Below are 11,607 nucleotides of genomic sequence, written 5' to 3' on the forward strand. Positions count from 1 at the left end.
TTCAATGATTATTAAGTTAATTTAACTGGAGCAAAAACGACAAGCTAATGAGATTAATTAAATTTGAGTGTTATGAATTGGTTAGATATGTATGTGGATTGATCTACATGTGAGCAATAAATAGGGATGAATATAATTTGGTAAATGGGAAATTGGTTTGTCTTTGTCTAAAGTAACGTACTAATTTGTTCAACAAATCTCTTCAGATCTAAACAAATATATAAAAAATATTCCATATTTCAAAATTTAATTATAATAATTTAATTAAGTTGTTAAAAATGAATAAATGTATGTTCTTTCAAAAACAATTAACAAAAAAAGTAACATTTTGCCCACACTCTTTTAACTCAACTAACATTTTAATTACATTTAAAAAAAAAACCCTAGCATTTTAATTATTTTTTTCTTTACATATGTTTAAAGTTTTAAACAAACAAACTGCAGAAATTTATTAAAGGACGATACGCTAGGATTTGTCGTAATTCTGAAAATATAGCATTTTGATCCATACAATACACGACTGTTATACATGATAGCAGTAAATATTATATTTTACGTTTTTCATAATGGAAGATTGAATTATTTTTTTCTAAAATCATAGAGGACGAATATGAACCGTAATTAAAAATTATTAAGGTCTCTTATTTCTTCCTATATAAAGATCAATGATATTGATAGGACATACTTCAACATCGTCAATACAAAAAATATTTCTAATGGGAGGTACCATTAATTTCACATATAAAGAAAAAAATAAATTTGATTCATTATTCTTGTGTGTCCATTAATAAATTGTATTTTTTTTATAGAAAAAAAGGCTTACAAAATTATAAAGAAGCATAAAGGAGTAAATTCCAAGAATCAGGAAGACCAGCAAGACACCAATGTGTGCAATCTGGACCAGTTTTTGAGTCACCATATTTTTGAGGATGTGCATCAGGCCTTAATTCGGACAACAATGAAATGTCCAAAAAGAAAGGTGGATTCTTCATTTGGCCCAATATGTTCTTCACTATTTCAATTCCTGGGCTTGGTGTTGCTAAGGCTTTTTGATCCATTTACGGGTCTTTGCTCGTTTACACAGTTTTGTGTTGCTGGTTTTCCAAAATCACTTCAACTGCCATTTCCATGGAAAAATATTATTATTTAGAAAAAAAAAGTGTTCCTGAAGGATAAGAAAAATACGAGTAGTAATTAAATTATCTTACCGTAAGTGATTTGGTGAGATGCCTTGATAAAAAACTTTGGTTCTGGTATGATCAACCTCGGAATCAACCCAATTAGCCCAAGTTTTAAGAGCAATCTCGAATGCATATGTACGATTCATATCCTTCTTTGTTTCATTTCCCAACTGGATGAAATCCCATCTATAAATTCACTCATACATAGACGAACAACATTAAATAAATAAAATTATAAGGCATTAATTAGTACTCCATCCGCCTTAATTTAGTGTGTACTCGATTAATTAGGGCATATTGGCGGAGTTTTGGAGTGTGATTATCAATTGTTATTTTAATAAAGAAAGTATATGCATGGATGGGAGAATATGTGGTATTTTTGTATTGAATTTGAGAGTGTGTATACCTCTTAACTTTTAAATAAGAGGCTGCCAACGAGAAGCGAATTGAAAAATAAAAAACGTCAAACACCTTAAATTAAGGTGGTAGGAGTATTTATTCCGAAAGTATATAAGTTGAGTGAGACATACGGTTGATTGGGACTGTCGTGAAACCACCAATGCCAACTATCAAAGACAAGCAAGTCATAATCCTTCCATACATGACTACTGCTCTTGATGGATTCAAGCATCAAAACCCTGCCTATTGTTTCAACATCTATGTCGACTAAATATTGATGCCATTGCATATCAATTGTGAGATTATGCTCCTACAATTGCATATACAAGTATAATTTGTAAATAAGTCAGGAAAATGTTCAAGTGTAAATGACTAAATAAGTCTTTCTTAATAGTCATATAATCTTGTTACTCTCTACATTTTTTTTAATCTTTTCATTTACTATTAATTTAGTAAAACTTAAAAAAAATTTACCGCTTTTTTTAATTCATATATAAAAAAAAGTTAAATTCTCATTGTATATAAATTCGTCTATATTGTCTACATACATAGTTTTATAATATCGACATTTTTTTAAGTTTTACAAATATATACGGAGTATGTTATAAAATATTAAATTTATTTTGCTAATGGTGAAAAACTTTAAATTGTACATTGAAAATTGCGTAAAATACAAATCTAAAGATATTTAAAAATAAAAAAAATTTAAAAATCCATATGGAGTACTATTTCATTGATGTAATTTTGGTTTTTTTTTTTTTTTTTTTTTTTTATTAATTTAAGAACGATTTTAATACGGAGTAATGGATATATTGCATGGAAAGTGACTTACAGGAAATTGAAAAGTGTACAAGGGAGATTGCTGGCTTTGCTCCGCCAAGTCGTGATTAGGAATAGGTTTACGACTGCCCGCATAAAGCATGCAGGTTAGGGATTGCCATTGATTCACGCTTAGTGAATCTCCCACAAACAATATTTTCTTTCCTTGAAATCTTGTACTATCTCCGTTACATATTAGTTGCAACTTTGGAATATTTTATCTCTCACAAATAATACCCAAAGTTGCAACTAATATATAATGGAGGTAGTAAAAAATTCATTTACATCTAACCTGCAATTTGTAAGTAATAATCAATTCAGAAAAAAGTGCGTGATTAATTGGTCATTTGTTTACACCAACTTTAAAATAAGGGTATACACAATAATTATTGTACTTATTAAATTTCATTTGTAAATGTCGCATGTCTTTTTATCGTGTTTTGTGCGCGGCTGATCATACCATTACAAATTCTTAAATGAACCTAGTTCACAATAATTTATTGTGGACCATAGACAATATGATTGTTTTAATAAAAAAAAAAACAAAAGACTGTTATATTAAAATAAATATAATATGATTGTTTTGTGCGTGATTGTTTTCGTTAGTTTAGTTGTTTGTTTTTGTTTAGGGTTTGTTTGTGTGTTAGGGTTCATCAAAAAAGTAATCATCTTTTGCCCTATTGTCAGTTCTTTGGTAAAGATTTGTTCAGGATCGCAACGGTTGTCAAATTTTCAAATGTGTTCAGGCGAATCAGATGAGAATCATCCTTACGGCTACAACAAATCGTTAGACCGTCTCTCCGAAAAGGTTGTATATTCCAGCGATGTGTGCGAGAGATGTACCACAGTGCAAGATCTTTTCAACGATCGTAGCTCTGATGAAGGAAAACCTAATTTGATTCAATTTTATGTATTTGTTAATTTAGATTTCATTTGTAGATGGCGGATGACTTTTTATTAATGAATTGATTTGTTTCAAAAAAAAAAAAAAGTTATTAGCCAGGTTTGAAATAAAAGTTAGTGTGACATTATAAAAGTTATAAGAGGTTAATTTTTTTAATGAAAATTTTAATATAATGTTCAATATGAATAATAATAATCACTATGTTAAAATTAGGTCACTATTCAATAAATGTCGTACTTTAAATTCATAATAACATTAAAGGTCACACAAGTTTTAAAAAAGATTACTATGTTAAAAAATAAGGTTACTATATTAAAATTAGGGGTCACTATGTTGAATATAATGTCAGACTGCTAGTTACGTGTGTATAAACCTTAGGTCCACAATAATGTTATTGTGGACTAGGTCGACGTAAGATTTTCTATCATACCATATGACCGCTTGTAAAATAACAGAATAACTCCTACATACAACAATGACCGAGTAACTCTTGTAATAGTCACCAAGTAACGCTTATAACAATGATCAAGTAACCATTGTAATACTAACTCAATAACCTATATAACTTGATCATACGATGTGGCCATCCACATATAAAATTTATTGAAAAAAAAATTTCTCTACATTTGTTTTAGGTCATTTCTATTGTTTATTAGGTTAATTAATATACCTATATCTCTAATACACCTCTCTGATCCAATTTTTTTCCCACATTCATTACATATGATCAAATTTTGATCACATTCAAATCATAGGATATTTTATTTCATTCTGTATGAAACTTATTTTCTCCAATATTTATGCATTAAAAAATGGCCCTGTTCACTTTACCTTAAAAGAAGAAGGAAAAATGGAAAAGAAAAATCCAACCTTTGCACTTTTTCCTCCTAAAAATCCAACCTTCATTTTATTCCTTAAAAATCCAACCTTTATACCCCACATTCTCCTATAGATTCATTACTTGTTGATGACCTGTTTTTATAAGTTATATGCCACGTGTCAACTATTAATAGGGCAAAACATTTTTTAATTATTAAAAAAATAAATTAAACAAAAAAATTTAAAAAAAAAAACAAAACAAAAAAAAATCAGAAACCCGCCCACCCTCTTCCCTGACCACCACATCCCCACCGCCCACCAGCCACCTGCCACCAGAACCCATCAACCCCAATCTCCTCTCCACCGGAAAACCCACTACACTCCTCCCACCACCAAGCCGCCCCTACCTCCATTTCCAATCTCCGTTTTAGCAATCCCGCAATCACAACCGCACCACCCTCCAACTCCAACCTCACGCTGCAAAGTTCCCACCAATCACCAATCCACATCCACCTTGCTCGCCACCACACGACACCAGCAACACAACCACAAACTTCAGCCCACCAATTTCTCTTCACCAACAACATCAACTCGCCAACAACAACAACAATTAACGGCTGCTGTGGTTTAATCGAAGCAAATCGGTGGTGGCAGCCCCACAATCAAAGCAAATCGAAGGTTTAATTGAGTCTGGGCTTGTGGTTTCGAGCAGAAGTAGGAGTGGGAGAAGGGTTTCGGTTCTGGGTTTGGGTAGGGTGGGGTAAGTGGTGGCAAAGGTGGTGGTGGCGACGGATGTGCGTGGTGGTTTTGTTGTTTCAGTTTGTAGGAGATAGGAGAGAGAAAAAGGAGTGAAAGGATTAAAAATAAAAAATAAAATAAAAAAAAAAAAACTTTTTAACCATTTTAACAGGTTAGAGGTCAAATGGATCTATAGGAGAAGGTGGGGTATAAAGGTTGGATTTTTGAGGAATAAAATAAAGGTTGGATTTTTAGGAGGAAAAACTGCAAAGGTTGGATTTTTCTTTTCCATTTTTCCAAAACAATTTATGCTCAGTAAAAATTAAATTTACTTTAGTAAAAATAATTTCAGTTCAGCAAAAATAATTTCTGTTTATTAAAAATTTCAATTCATTAAAAATAATTTAAATTTAGCAAAAATAATTTCAGTTCAGGAAAAATAAGGTAAAGTGAAAGAAGCCTAAGTAATTGAAAATAATACCGTTCAAAGTAATCTCTAAAAATATTGTTAATTTTTTTTTCAAAAAAGAAAAGAAAAGAGAATAGAATAACACAATACAAACGGAAAGAACGTACTTATTAGTACATACAGACATACAGTTAGGGGTCTTAGGACCCACCGATTAAGATTACATCCAGTAGGCTGCCATTTATAACCAAGATAGAATTTATCAGGACTACCATTCTTCTGGCAATCAAATTGCTTGCTCAAGAATGGACATAACGAAGAATCGTATAGAGGGTAACTAGGATCGTAAACCCAACTCCCTTCGAATCTGTTACAACTATCATCTGCCATTGATTCATAAATCGAAATTGATAATAGCAACACCACAACCATGGAAACAATCGAAAGACGCCTCCTAAACACCATTGTATCAATTTGAACAATTATATTATTTTTTTTCAGAAAAATTTGAACAATTATATTTGTCACTACATAATGTTTGATATGTATATATATATATATATATATATGCAAATTTTGCAAAAGCTGATATATTACTTCCATTTTAAAAAATTGAAAGAATATTTTGTTACCAAAAGTATTATCATGCATAATTTTTCGTTTAATTTGCTTCTTTTCTAGGAGATTAGTATTTGAAATCAAAGATTGATTAAGATGTGCTTGAAATATTGGTTCAAATTATGAGATTCTTCATGTATGTTAAGATACATGCACTCGATTGCATTTGTTAATGTTCATGAATAAGGTCTCATTCACTTCACCTTATTTTTGTTAAGCTGAAAATATTTTTACGAAATTGAAATTAATTTTACCGAATTGAAATCATTTTTGCTGAATTGAAATTATTTTTACTGATTTTTTTTTATTATTATAATTCTTCTTTAAAGTCACTGAATTTTACTAGATTGAAATTATTATTATAATTTTTTTTTTGACGGGTTGGATTGAAATTATTTTTATTGAATTGAATTTATTTTTACAGAACTAAAATTATTTAAGGTAAAGTGAACAGGATCTTACGAGGAGTAATTCAAGTTGTTTAGTATTTTCTAGACATTTCTATAGTCTTATTAAAATTGGCTATGCACAATTTTTAATTAATTTATGGGTACTAATGATATACTCATATGTAGCAATAATAAGGGTTCCAAATAATCATTATCATTATTAATTTGGTATTAATTTAAAAATGAATGTCAAAATCACATGCAAATCATTGTCGTTATATATATTATATTAATTTGTATTTTCTATGTTTAGCTCTTTACAATCTACATGTTTCCCTAAGAGCTAGTTATGTATATTGTTTTCCTTAATCTATATCCAATACTTAAGCAATAAATTTGCTTATTTATTTATTTATTTTATTTTATTTTACAGCTACAAATCAATCAATTGCATCAAATATTACTCCGTATTTGATTTCAAAACTACAATAAATCAAAAGACTCCAATATCTTAAACATGAATGTGGAAGAGAGTATTCATCCATAATATCAAAAATCATCTACAACGATCATGATTTTATCCAATTTGAATATTATTTTATCCAATTTATATGATATATGCTAGTTTTGATTTATATTGTAGATGTATGATTTTGTGTATATCAATGATATGCAATGATTGATATATACTTTTTTTTACGGGAATGATGATATATACTTATATAGAGTTTTGATATTATTGATATTTCAAAAATCAATTGCATCAAATATTATTTGATTTCAAAACTACAATAAATCAAAAGACTCCACTGTCACAAACATGAATGTGAAAGAGAGTATTCATCCATAATATCAAAAATCATCTACAACGATCATGATTTTATCCCATTTGAATATTATTTGATCCAATTTATATGATATATGCTAGTTTTGATTTATATTGTAGATGTATGATTTTGTGTATATCAATGATATGCAATGATTGATATATACTTATTTTTTTTGACGGGAATGATTGATATATACTTATATAGTAAGAGTTTTTGTTTGTAATATATAAAAACCTATTTTAAAAAAGATCTTTTATATATTCAATATTATTTAAATTAAATGACCAAATATTTGTTCGGATTTTATTTAGTTTATAAAATAAATAAATTTTATTTTATTGATTTTTAAATTATCAAAATTAATTCATCTATAAATACTACCTCCGGTTCATTTTAGTCGCAACAAAGGACATGTTTGCGGAAACCAAGACAAAAGATTGAAAACTTGATTATGTGCAAATTAGGGTATATGCTTAACTATTAATTCAACAAAAAAAAACAAATTTAACCTTAATTAAATTAAGAAACCCACCACCACCAACACCACCAATCAATCATCACCCAAACCAACCACCACCACCCAGTACCATACCCAGCACCGTCGACGCACCACCACCACCCCACGCACCCATCAAGCCGTCAGCCCACCACCACCTCACGTACTCAGCAACCCCTGAACCCAACCACCACACGAACCCAGGAACCCGCCAGCCCACCACCACCTCACGCACTCAGCAACCCACGAACCCAGCCACCCACCACCACCGCCCCTCATGCACCCAGTAACCCACGAATCCAACACCCACGAAACCCACACGTCGCCGATCTTCAACCACGAAACCCACACGTCGCCGATCTTCAACCATGAAACCTAGCACCACCAACCCACCAAACCAACGAAACCTACCCACGAAACCCGACGATCAGACACCACGAAACCCACCCACAAAACCAAACCCACGCCGCTGATCTACCACCCCCACCGCTCTTAACACCACAAAGCCACCATGAAAAGGGGGTTGGAGGAGGAGAGAGAAAATTAAAGGGGTGAGAGTTTAATTAATTAAGCTTGGGGTTTAATTTAATGAAATCAAACTTGTAATTTAATAAGAGTGTTTAAGAGAAAAAGTAAGGGCATATATGTCATTTTACAGGCCAAAAATTACCAAATAAGAAGAAAAAAAAAATTGTTGCAAGTAATTTGAACCACCCCAAAATGGAAATTGTTGCAACTAAATTGAACCGGAGGTAGTATATTACTCTCGCTGCATTGTCTAAAAAATCAATCAATTCAATCATATATATTAAAAGACACACCGGCAATGACACGTATCATCTTCTAGTGTGTCCTTAACTATTATTATTTTTTAATATAAAAAAATTATTAATTAAGGAAACAAATCAATTTCAAAAATAATATTATTTGTTGTATATATTCCATATTAATGTAGTATATTTAAAATAAAAAGATTTCACAAATAATTTTTCTAAAACAGAAAATCGGACAACTATAAACCAAAAATTATATTCTTAAAAATATTTCGTGATTTGTTTTACAATAAAAAAATATTGCTCGGATTTTTTTGCGTACTTTAATTTTTGATTGTGTATAAGAAGCTACAATTAAAATTTAACATATCACATACTTTTATTATTCCTCGACTAATTTATGATTATAATAATTATCTATTAATAATCTATAATGATCACCGTGCATATATGGCACGTATAGCTGTCAAAAGCTGACCCGACCCGAGAACCCAACCTGAACCGGCAATGATCTGAACTTGATCAGTACCCGAACAATGGGGTGAAACTAGTGACTTGCAACCCGACCTGATGTTAATCGATTACCGATTTAATCCAAAACTTAATGTCTTAAACCCGAACCTGCACCCAATCTAACAGTAACCGTCAACCGATTTTAATCCGACCTGATAACAATCTGAACCCGAACTAGTTAGAGCCTGAAAACGGTTATAACCCAACACATACAACCTGTTATTGACTCGAGTCATGAAAGGTTTAATAAAATTTTACACACCATTCTTTCAGCTTGTACAATTCTTCAAATCCTCAATCCTTAACAAAATATTGGTACAATTTGTTCAGCTTATATACCTTTGTTCAGCTTCACCACATGATATATTCGAATTGAATTTGAACCAAAACCAAGAATGATCTAACTTTAAGATTATCTGATCAAACCATTATTATTGACCCAACCCTAGCCCGATCCTAAATGTACCATCTATTAACCCAAACCCGACTTTGCGACTCAACACAACCTGAACCTGAAATTGAACCCGATCTGAATTTGACTCAAATCAAACCCGACCTACACCCAAAAAGGTAAACGACCCGGATAATCTAAACTAAAATTGACCCGACCTGAACCTGAATTAACTTGATCTGAGGCTAAATTAACCCGATATAACCTGATCCTAATTCAACTTAAAAACCTAATTTGACTCGACGCGGCCCGAACCCGACTTGAATACCCAAATTGACAGCTTGTATGGCACAAGCTCTAACCTAGTTAATTTCTAAACTCCTTCCGTAATACTTTTCTTTTACGTCCACGTTATAATAATTGGTTGCAACACTTTCTTGTTTGGCCGCTAAGGATCTATTTATATTGTGTTATTTCTTTCTTCCAATATAACCTTACTTGCACAAATATGTTACTCCACTCGTCTCATAGTGTTTTTCTCATTTTTTCATTTTGGGTGCCCCATATCATTTTTCCCATTTTTCATTTTAGGTGTCCCAATTTATTGTTTCCATTTTTTGGACACTATGAAAAGACCAAATTGTCTTCGTATTTTTTTTTTATTCACTCAACTACCAAAAATAGCCCATATTTCTTTAAATGTTTACGCCTCAACTCATGTGCATGTACATTTTTTTCATGCACTTAGGATTTGTGTCCCACTCACATTTCTTGGGAGAGTCTACAGTACATGACAAATACCGCTATGTACTATAAACGTTATGCATTGCTATGCATTGCTAAATTATATATATAGGTAAATTATAATTAAAAAACACTTAACTCTGATTATTTTATTTTCACGTTCTTCAATTTTTTTCTCCTTCGCTTATTTTCATTCATCACAATTAAAGCTTGAAGTAAATTGTAATTTGGGGACAACTTTATTCCACATCTATAATTTAAAGATTCAATTGATGTAATTTATTAGTTTTTTTCAATATCAATCTGTCTTTTTATTAACCTGAAATGTAACCCTAATTTTATTTTAAAAAGAAAAACGTAACCTTAATCTCGAATTCTCGATCAACACGCATTTGTTAGGTTATCTTCTTCTTCTCCCTCGTGATTCTCCTCTTTTTTTTTCTTTTTTTTTTGTATTGTTAATGTTAATTCAATTTCTGCAAACCCTGATTTAATTAATTACAGTAGTGTATATAATTAATGGTGAAGGAGATGATGTTAAAAACACAACTGCCACTTTATTATACCTAGCATCTTATATTTTGTGTAGCAAGAGGTAGAAATCTTGCTAAATGATCGACTACATTTTGCACAGTACATCGTATTTTTTTTTTTATTAATTTTAGTTTATGATGATTGACCTGACATCAAAGTTAAAATTTTATGTTTTAGTGTTTATTTCTAGTTCTATGATAAATTGATAATTATAATGAAATTTGAGATAGATTTATATAATTTGAAAACAAAGATTTAAACTTCGTATTATTTATGTTTCGAAATCAGTTTATTTGTCAAGAAATTGCTACTGTATGCGTAGAATAGCCTAGCTTCTAGTGCTGTCCATAAACATCTTATTTGTATCTAGCTCAGTTTGTTTTGTAGAATTAATATATGAAGTAATTAAGATAACCGTGTATGACACGGGACCTAATCTAGTAGAATTAATAAAATTAAGTTTACAAGAATGAGTAATTATAACTTTGGTGGATCTAATAAATTGATAAAGATTCAAAATTGATATGTATTTTTGTATATAAAGTAGTTCTACAAATAATCTAAATAGAGTGTATGATGTCAAATAAATCAAACAAGTATTTGATATTTCTTTTTGAATGTAGTCTAGAGGGAAAAAAAATAAAACTAATAAATTGAGAAGGATCCAAAATTGATAAGTGTTTTTTATATATAAAGTAGTCCTACGAGTAATCTATAGAGGTTGTATGATGTGAAATAAATAAATAAAAATTTAAAAATATGAGAAAGAAAAAAAAGATGGTGATCACAAAGATTTGATCCTTGAACTGCTAATCAAAGTGATAATGCAATTCATCACCATCTTAGCTAAAGTCAACTTGTGTTTAAAAAATGCAAAAAATAAATAATATATTTTATTAAATTTGTTTCGGGGGTTTTTGTCCCTTGGGAGAGTTACAACACTGAAACTGGATTCAACTGAGGACGCATGTACCTGCAAAGCAAACGGACCGCCGGATGGTCGGGGGTCCGCCTCCGAAGATTAAGTAAGCAAGCGTTCGGTAATAAAAC

The 11,607-nt window shown here is 30.7% G+C and overlaps 1 pseudogene; it reads right to left on the reverse strand.

Annotated features, from left to right (window-relative positions):
* Nucleotides 1-779: 779 nt before the first annotated feature.
* On the reverse strand, nucleotides 780-5,734 carry LOC110699970 (annotated as a pseudogene).
* Nucleotides 5,735-11,607: the final 5,873 nt, after the last annotated feature.

This window comes from Chenopodium quinoa, unplaced genomic scaffold (genome assembly GCF_001683475.1).
Source record: "Chenopodium quinoa cultivar QQ74 unplaced genomic scaffold, ASM168347v1, whole genome shotgun sequence".
NCBI lineage: Eukaryota > Viridiplantae > Streptophyta > Magnoliopsida > Caryophyllales > Amaranthaceae > Chenopodium > Chenopodium quinoa.